Here is an 8,813-nt window from a genome sequence, read left to right on the forward strand (position 1 = left end):
TTGGAGAATCCAATTTGGATCATATTGGTGGCATTGGAAAGAGGACATAGAGGGCTACTACAGGTCACAATTTTGGAACTTAAAGATCTGAAAGTACATATTTATAGTTGTTTCAAGGTAGAGTTCCTAAAATCAAGAAGAAGTAAGATGAGGAAGTTTGATGGCAAGGATCCGGTAAATTGGATACTTCAGATGGAGCAATATTTTGATATACATGGTGTACAACTGTTACAAAAGGTATGTATTGCATCTTCATATTTAGAACCAGATCAATTTTTATGGTACAAAGGGCTTTGTTCTCGTAAACAACTTGTTACGTGGTCAATTTTCACAGAGGAAATGATAGCACATTATGAGGATACAAAGAGAAACACCTTCTTTAGAGCAACACCACAACAATTGGAAAGAGTAAAAGGGCTTTGTGACATAGTGGAAAGAAAAATTATGGAAACCAGGAAGTGTACCCCTCACAACTATAAAGATGCAAGTTTTGTTTCTCCTAGCCTTCCACAACCTACAAGGGTTACACCACAACAATTGGAAGAAAAAAGAGAAAAAGGGCTTTGTTACAATTGTGAAAGCAAATGCACTCAAGGTCAGAAGTGTGCTGAGAAGAAATTATTTTACATAGAATATGAAGAGGAGGAAGAAAAGGATCAAGAAACAAGAAAAGAAGAAGATATACGCCAAGACCCCACCCCAGAGAAAGAAGAAATGAATCAGACCATATCTTGTAAAGCATTGGAAAGAATTACAACTCCTCAAATTCTCAAGATAGAAGGACATATCAAGAAGAAAAAGGTGCAAGAAGTGAAAGATCACATCGAGAAAGAAGAAATGAATCCAACCATATCTTGTAATTCATTGTTTGAAATTACCACTCCTCAAACTATCAAGATAGAAGGACATATAAAGAAGAAAAATGTTCAAGAAGTGAAAGATCACATCGAGCATCAAGAAATAAATCCGACCATATCTTGTAAAGGATTGGAAGAAATTACCACTCCTCAAACTCTAGAGATAGAAGGACATATCAAGAAGAAAAAGGTTCAAGCAGTGAAAGATCACATCGAGCATCAACAACAAGTTCTCCAACTTTTAAAGGATAACGCCACTTCGGTGCAAAATCAAACGAAACAACAGGCACTTAAAAAATGGTGACCTTACCAAATGGGAAGACTCTTCAAGGATGAGGATGTGGAAGCATTGTTTTGTGCTATTTATATTATCCAACCAGATTGGATAAACAAAGCAAGGGATGAATGGAAGAAGGACGAAGAAGTATGGCCACTTATTCAAAAGTTGAAAAAGATCCCAATTCAAACAATATTGCCAGAAATTAAAGAGGAAGGAAAAATCATAATGGAACCTGGACCAGTCACAGAAACAAGAACCCGACAGCTACGAAATCGATCAATTTCAGAGTATCTCATCAAGTGGAAGAACTTACCCGTTGAATATTCCACATGGGAAGACAAGAATTTTATACAGAAGCATCAAGAACTACTCAAGCGTTGAGTACAACGCTTTTTGAAGGAGAGGGGCATGTTAGGCCCCTATACTACTAGTGTAACCCCTTATTGTTATTAGTATAACCCACTTATTATATTTATGTACCCATGTAGTGCCCATATTGTTACTATTGTGCTCCATAGAAGCCCACTATTGTTATTATTGTGCCCTTACATTATTATTGTTATGTCGGCTCTGATTATGTTATGACCCCTTAGACTCCTATATATAGAAAGGAGGTCTTTTCATTTGTATCATCCAAGAATTGTTCATTTATGTAATGTAAAGGAGGTTGCCCTCTCGAAGAGGCTGAATTCTAAGGCATTGATCTATCTTTTCTATCTTTTCTTCAGCTGGTTTCATAACATATTCCAAACCAACTTCCTTCAAAGAAGCCACTTCTCACAATGAATGGAAAGAAGTGATGCATAAAGAATATGATGTTTTGATAAGCAATGGAACCTGGAAGTTGGTTGATCCTCCATTGGGAAGCAAACCAATAGGCTACAAGTGGGTCTTCAAAAATAAGTATAAAACATATGGCTCACTTGACAAGCACAAAGCCAAGCTTTTGGAAAAATGTTTTGCACGGAAGGAAGGGTTCAACTATGAGGAGGATGTGCCCCCATAGAAAAATGGTCTACCATGAAGAGACTCTTTTCCTTAACAACTCATAACACTTGGAAAGTCCATCAAATGGATGTAAAAACTACTTTCTCGAATGGACATTTGAGAATGTTTTTATGTCCCAACCAAAAGGATTTGTTGTGAAGGGTTAGGAACATAAAGTATGAAAACTTGTAAAATCATTATGTGGCCTCAAGAAAACACCGCGAGCTTGGTATGGGAAATTAACTAAAAATCCTGTTAAACTTGATTTCAAACATTATGATCATGATCATACAACTTTGTTTGTCAGGAAAGTTGGAAAAACACTTGTATATGTTGTGGTGTATGTAGATGATGTTTTGACGACATGGAATAATGAGAGCTACATTGCATCCATAAAGAAAGAATTGAGGAAAGGTTCTGAAATGACATATTTGGGTTATGTTCACTACTATCTTAGTATTGAAGTAACGAATATAAAGTTTTTATTCCTCTCTCAGAAGAAGTACATTAGAGATCTGTTGAATAGGTTTGACATGGCTGAGTGAAATCCTTTGAATACTCCAATGGAATCGAACTTAAAGCTCACATCCACTGAAGGAAAAGAATTTGAGGATGCAAAAAAGTACATACAACTCATAGGAAGTCTCAACAACCTGACTACTACTAGACCAGACATTTCATTTGATGTTGGAATCCTCTATAGGTTTATGCAAAAGACTTGTGAGGGTCATTCGTCTGTTGCAAAAAGAGTTCTAAAGTACTTGAATGGAACTCAAGACTTTGGACTCAAGTATACACAGGTTGCTGACTTCAGCCTGATTAGCTAATTTGATTCAGATTTCGATGGAGATGAAGAAACTAGGGTATCTACTTCAGGTTATGTTATGAGTCTTGGATTAGGAGATATCTCCTAAAGGTCACAAAAATAGTCATTTCTAGCATATTCCACAACTGAGGCAATAAAAACAAGTACATTCAACTCCTATTTTGATGGAAAACACTTCTGAAATAAAAGTTGGCCAAGAGCCTGATGTGGCATGATCGAATGAAGTACAACAATAAAAAATACCACCTCATTTGACATCATTTTGAGGCCAAAAAAAATCACCTACGACATTGTTCCACAAATGAGCAGATTGCAAACATCTTCACCAAAGCTCTTGGAAGGGAAAAGTTTGAAAGATTCAGAATGATGCATGGACTCACCAACTATAGGTTTTAACCTTGTACAAAAATTACTTGCATACAAATTCTAAAACATAGAAAATAAACACTGTGACAACATAACACATAAAGCACATATACACAGAGATTTTCCCCTGGATCCCAAAACCGAGACTACCAGCTTGATTTTTTGTTATGTTCCTTTCAATGTTACAATACATATTTATACATGTCGAAGCATCCAATACCATGGACCGAAACCATCGCGTCTAAAACCATGGACCGAAAATCATCGCGTCCAAAACCATGTGGGAAAATCATGCACCTAATGATAGGTAGGTCCACCCAACCTAATATAGTGTCCAAAAACATAAAATTTATGGGGCGCTGCATCGAACCCCATAGAGGGGGGTTACCTGGACCCTTCAAACCCCTTGTTACCCCCTCGCTATCTAATAGGCACAACGAGGGGGGGGCTCCACCCCCCTCTAACCCCCTAGTGAACTACGTGGGCTAGTAGTGGAAAGAATATAACGCAGCCCAAAATTCTCCCACTTGTTGTTTTCTTTCCACAGGGGGCCACAAGAGAGCTTAGTCATTTATCCATCCCTAAAATGTCCATTATTTCTCTACACCAAGAGAACTTCTCAGAGCTCAAAAATTTTGTCAATGCATCTGCAGTATTCTTCAAAGTGTCCACCTTTACCAGCAACACCTTTTTCTCTTCTATCATATCCCTCACAAAGTGATACTGAACATCAATGTGCTTTGTATTTGACTGATATACAGGGTTCTTTGCCAAGAAAATTTCACTTTGGCTGTCACAGTCTATCCTTATAGATTCCTATACTAACCCCATACTTGAACATAATCTCTGCAACCAAGATACTTCCTTGGATGTATGAGTGGCTGCCATGTATTCTTCCTCTGTAGTTGATAGTGCCACTGCAGATTATTTCTTACTCATCCAACGTACTGCACCTCCAAATAGGTTAAACACATACACACTTGTAGATCTTCTCTGATCCAGATCTCCAACCCAGTCTACATAAAAAAGCCATGAATATCCAACACTCTATCCAATCGTGGTATTCCTTGATAGCACAAACCATAGTCGCTAATGCCACGCAAATAACCGAAAACTTACTTCACTGTTGTTTAGTGCTCCTTCCCTTGTTTTGACATAAACCTGCTCAATACTCCCACTGCACGTGCAATTCCTGGTCTAATACAGACCATTGCATACATTAGGCTACCGACTACACTTGCATATGGAACATGAGACATGTCCTCTTCCTCTTCTTGTGTCTTGGAACATTGTTCAACAGATAACTCCACACCTATAGGAATAGGAACCTTCACTTGTTGACTATCCTACATATTAAACCTCTGCACTATTGTCTCGACATACTTCCTCTGGTTTAACCAGAGCTTCCTCTTTTCTCGATCTATTTTAATTTCCATGCCCAAAATATAGTTTGCAGCATCAAGATATTTCATGTCGAATTTGGAGGACAATTGGGTCTTCAAATCCTGGATAATTTCTTTGTCATTTCAAGCCTGCAACATATCATGCACATACAAGACCAGATAAATAACATGGTCACCAATTAATTTAAAATACACATAGTGATATGCTTTGCTTATGGTGAAGCCAAGTCCCCATACAGAGACTTCTTTAACTTCCATACCAATTCTTTCTTAAACTTCACCGTAAAGCTTTCAACTTGCTTCATGTAGATATCCTCTTCCAGATCGCCGTGAAGAAATGTTGTCTTCACATCCATCTGTTCTACCTCAAAATCAAAAACAATAACAACAGATAAAAGTAATCTAATAGAAGTTACCTTAGCAACAGGAGAAAAAATATCACTAAATTCAATTCCTGCACCTGGGAATAACATTTTGATACCAAACAAGCTTTTTATTTCTCCACCTTTCCTTCTACATTTGTCTTCTTCTTGAACACCCATTTTTTGGAAATGGGTTTTCTTCCAGCCAACAACTCCACTAGATCCCAAGCCTCATTTCTGTGCAAAGATGCCATTTCATCTACCATGGCCTTTTTCCAGAGTTTTCCATCCTCTGTATGTAATGCTTCCTTCATAGTTATGGGATCATCATCACTAACAGATAAAGAAAATTTTGAAAAGAAAGCAGATGGACTATACATTTCTGGATTCCTTCTTTCTCGAACTATCTTCTCACACACGGAGTTTCTGGCTCTTCATATTTTGATTCCTCCTCTGCTATAGAGTCTGATTCTTCCTCCTTAAGCTCAAACTCTATCTTCTTAGGTTCCCTTGGTTGGAATTCATGCTTAATAACATCTTTCACCTATCTGAACACCACATCTCGGCTGTACACAACCTTCCTTGTTACTGGGTTCCAAAACTTATAACCCTTTAAACCACCCTTATACCCAATAAAGATGCACTTTTCAGATTTACTATCCAACTTGGTTCTTTTCTCCTTTGGGACATGTACATATGCATCACATCCAAATACCCTCATATGTGAAAGAGAGGGTTTCTTACTAGTCCATACCTCTTGTGGAGTCTTATTCTCCAACGCTGATGAAGGTGATATGTTGACCAGGTAACATGCTGTCTCCATCGCCTCTACCCAGAATTCCTATCCTAACCTGGAACCATTAGCATGCTTTTTTCCCTTTCCATCAACGTCTTCTTCAATCTTTTTTCAACTCCATTTTGCTCAGGTGTGTATGGAGAATTCTTTTATCGTGCTATACCACACTTCTTACCGAATTCTTCAAATTCCTTACTGTAAAACTATCCACTGTTATCTGTCCCCAACACCTTTATATTTTTCTCTGTCTGGTTTTCCACTAGAGCCTTAAATTCTTTAAACCTGTCAAAGACTTCATATTTCTTCTTAAGGAAATATATCCATGTATCCCTTGAGAAGTCATATATAAATGATACATAGTACACAGACTTACCCAGTGATTCAACCTTCACAGGTCCAAACACATCATTGTGCACAAGTTCTAATATATGTTTCACCCTCTTACCACCAGAGGGGAAACTCACCTGATTCTGCTTCTCATATACACAATTTTAACATAAATAAAAATCAAGATATCTATTACTCATACCTTCTACCATACCTTTACCATGAAGTATTCAAAGGTACTTCTCTCTAATATGTCCAAGCCTTTGATTCCACAACATGGTATTCTCTCCAGAGACCACTAGATTTTCTGCTCAACTTTTAGGAACCACAAAGCTCTTGCACCCATCAGCAATGGTTTTACCTTGCAGCTTGTACAAAATTTCAATCCAAACTCCCCGCATCAATACCAGTTCTCCCTGAACCATCTTGCAAAGTATCCTTCTCAAACATTATTTTTACACCTACGTCATCCAACTCTCTTACATGAATCAGACTTTTGGCCAATGCAGGAATATTTAGAACACCCAAAAGTGTTCTAAACATTCCACCTTACAACTTCAACTTTAATTTTCCATGACCAACAATTCTAGCCTTCCTATCATCCCCCAAGAAGACATCACCACCATCATATTTCTCATACTCATAGAACCACTCTCTATGGGGAGTGAATTGAAAGGATGCACCTGAATCAATAAACCATGCCTCATGATCTACATGTGTACTTGAAGAAGCCAAATACACATCCCCACCTTCATATAAGGTGGGTTTCGCCTCTGCAGAAGGAGCATCATCAAATCCCTTTCCTTTGCCAGGAGCTTTAGATTTGCAATACCTTTTGCAGTGCCCTTCCTTTCTACATTTCCAGCACACCACCTTTACAGGTTTTCTTGTAGATTTAGATCTCCCACTCAATGACTTATTTTTGTTTCTATTCTGGGACCATCCTCATATAGACAAGGCATCACCATTCTAGCTCTCCATATTTTTCCACCTCATCTCCTTCGTCAGCAAGGATGAGAATATTTCATCAAACTGCAAGGCGTTTGCATTGCTACCTATTGCAATAACCAGACTATCGCATGAATCTGATAGAGAACGCAACAAACTGATGCAGTTATCTTCATCTAAATTTTAATATCAACAGATAATAACTAACTTACCACAACATTAAATTCATTCAAATGCTCTGTCACCGAGTCTCCATCTTTCATCATCAAGTTATACAACTTTTTCCGTAGGAAAAATTTGTTCACCAGAGACTTAGATTGGTATGAAGTCCCTAACTTGTCCCACAAACCCTTCACCATAGCTTCCTCTGATACATTCAGTAATACTGAATCTGAGACACACAATCATATTATCCTCTTAGCCTTCTCATCCAACTTCTTCCATTCCTCATCAGACACTCTCGTTGGTTTAGTACCTCGATATACCACGACCCACTGATCTTTATCCACCAATAGATCCTCCATATTGAGTTCCCATAACTAAAAACTCTGACCATTAAATTTCTCGATCTCTATCTTTCCACTTCTCGCCATCTTCTTTCACCACCATAATCAATCCTGCAAATCTCCTGTTGAACGGGGTTTACCACAGGCTTGAGCGAAACCCCTCAGTAAAAAAGGCATCCCCATGAAGCCAAAAAAACTCCACTACCAAATGTAGGTTTGAACCTTGTATAGAAATTACCTGGATACGAATTCTAAAACATAGAAAATAAACAATGCGAGGGAATAACACGTAAAACACATATACACAGAGTTTTTCCCCTAGATCCCAAAACCAGGACTACCAGCTTGATTTTTCATTATGTTCCTTTCAATGTTACAATACATATTTATACATGCCAAAGCATCCAATACCAGGACCGAAAACCATCGTGTCCAAAACCATGGACCAAAAACCATCGCGTCCAAAACCAGTGTGTGCGAAAATCATGCACAAAACGATAGGTAGGTCTGCACAACCTAATATAGGGTCCAAAAACAAAGTTTTCTAGGGCACTACACCAGACCCCATAGAGGGGGGTTACTTGAAACCATCAAACCTCCTGTGACCCCACCACTACGCAATAGGCGTAACGAAGGGGGGGGCAGGCTCTGCCCCGTCTCTAACCCCCGGTTAACTATGTGGGCTAGTCATGAAAGAATATAGTACAACCCAACACCAAAAACCCTTTAGATTAAGGGGATGAATGTTGACACCTAATATTTGGGATTAGGAATCCTATGTAAATATTATAAATAGAAAAATAAATTAAGTTGGAAGATGAAAAGAAATTGGAAGATGAAACCTAATAGTCTTAGTTTCCTTTCATATAGTCATATTATATCTTAATGCAAATACAACAAGTTCATTCAAAGTTAATCATGGCCTGACACTCTGCAAGTGTTCTTTGTTCATCTTCTTTACTATCTTCCTTGAGCATCAACTTGGTATTTTGAGATAGTACTCCTTCTAATGAATACCATAAAAGGAAATGAAAATTATGTCTTAAAACTTTTATTCTATCACTACCTGGCTCATAGAATGATTTGTTCATGATAGGGCTATTAGAGGGTTAAAAGAATAAGGCTTGATTAAGTGGGTACAATAAAACTCATCAA

This window comes from Pinus tabuliformis, chromosome 9 (assembly GCF_031772625.1).
Source record: "Pinus tabuliformis cultivar Carrire ecotype Pingquan chromosome 9, CPIR1, whole genome shotgun sequence".
Lineage (NCBI taxonomy): Eukaryota > Viridiplantae > Streptophyta > Pinopsida > Pinales > Pinaceae > Pinus > Pinus tabuliformis.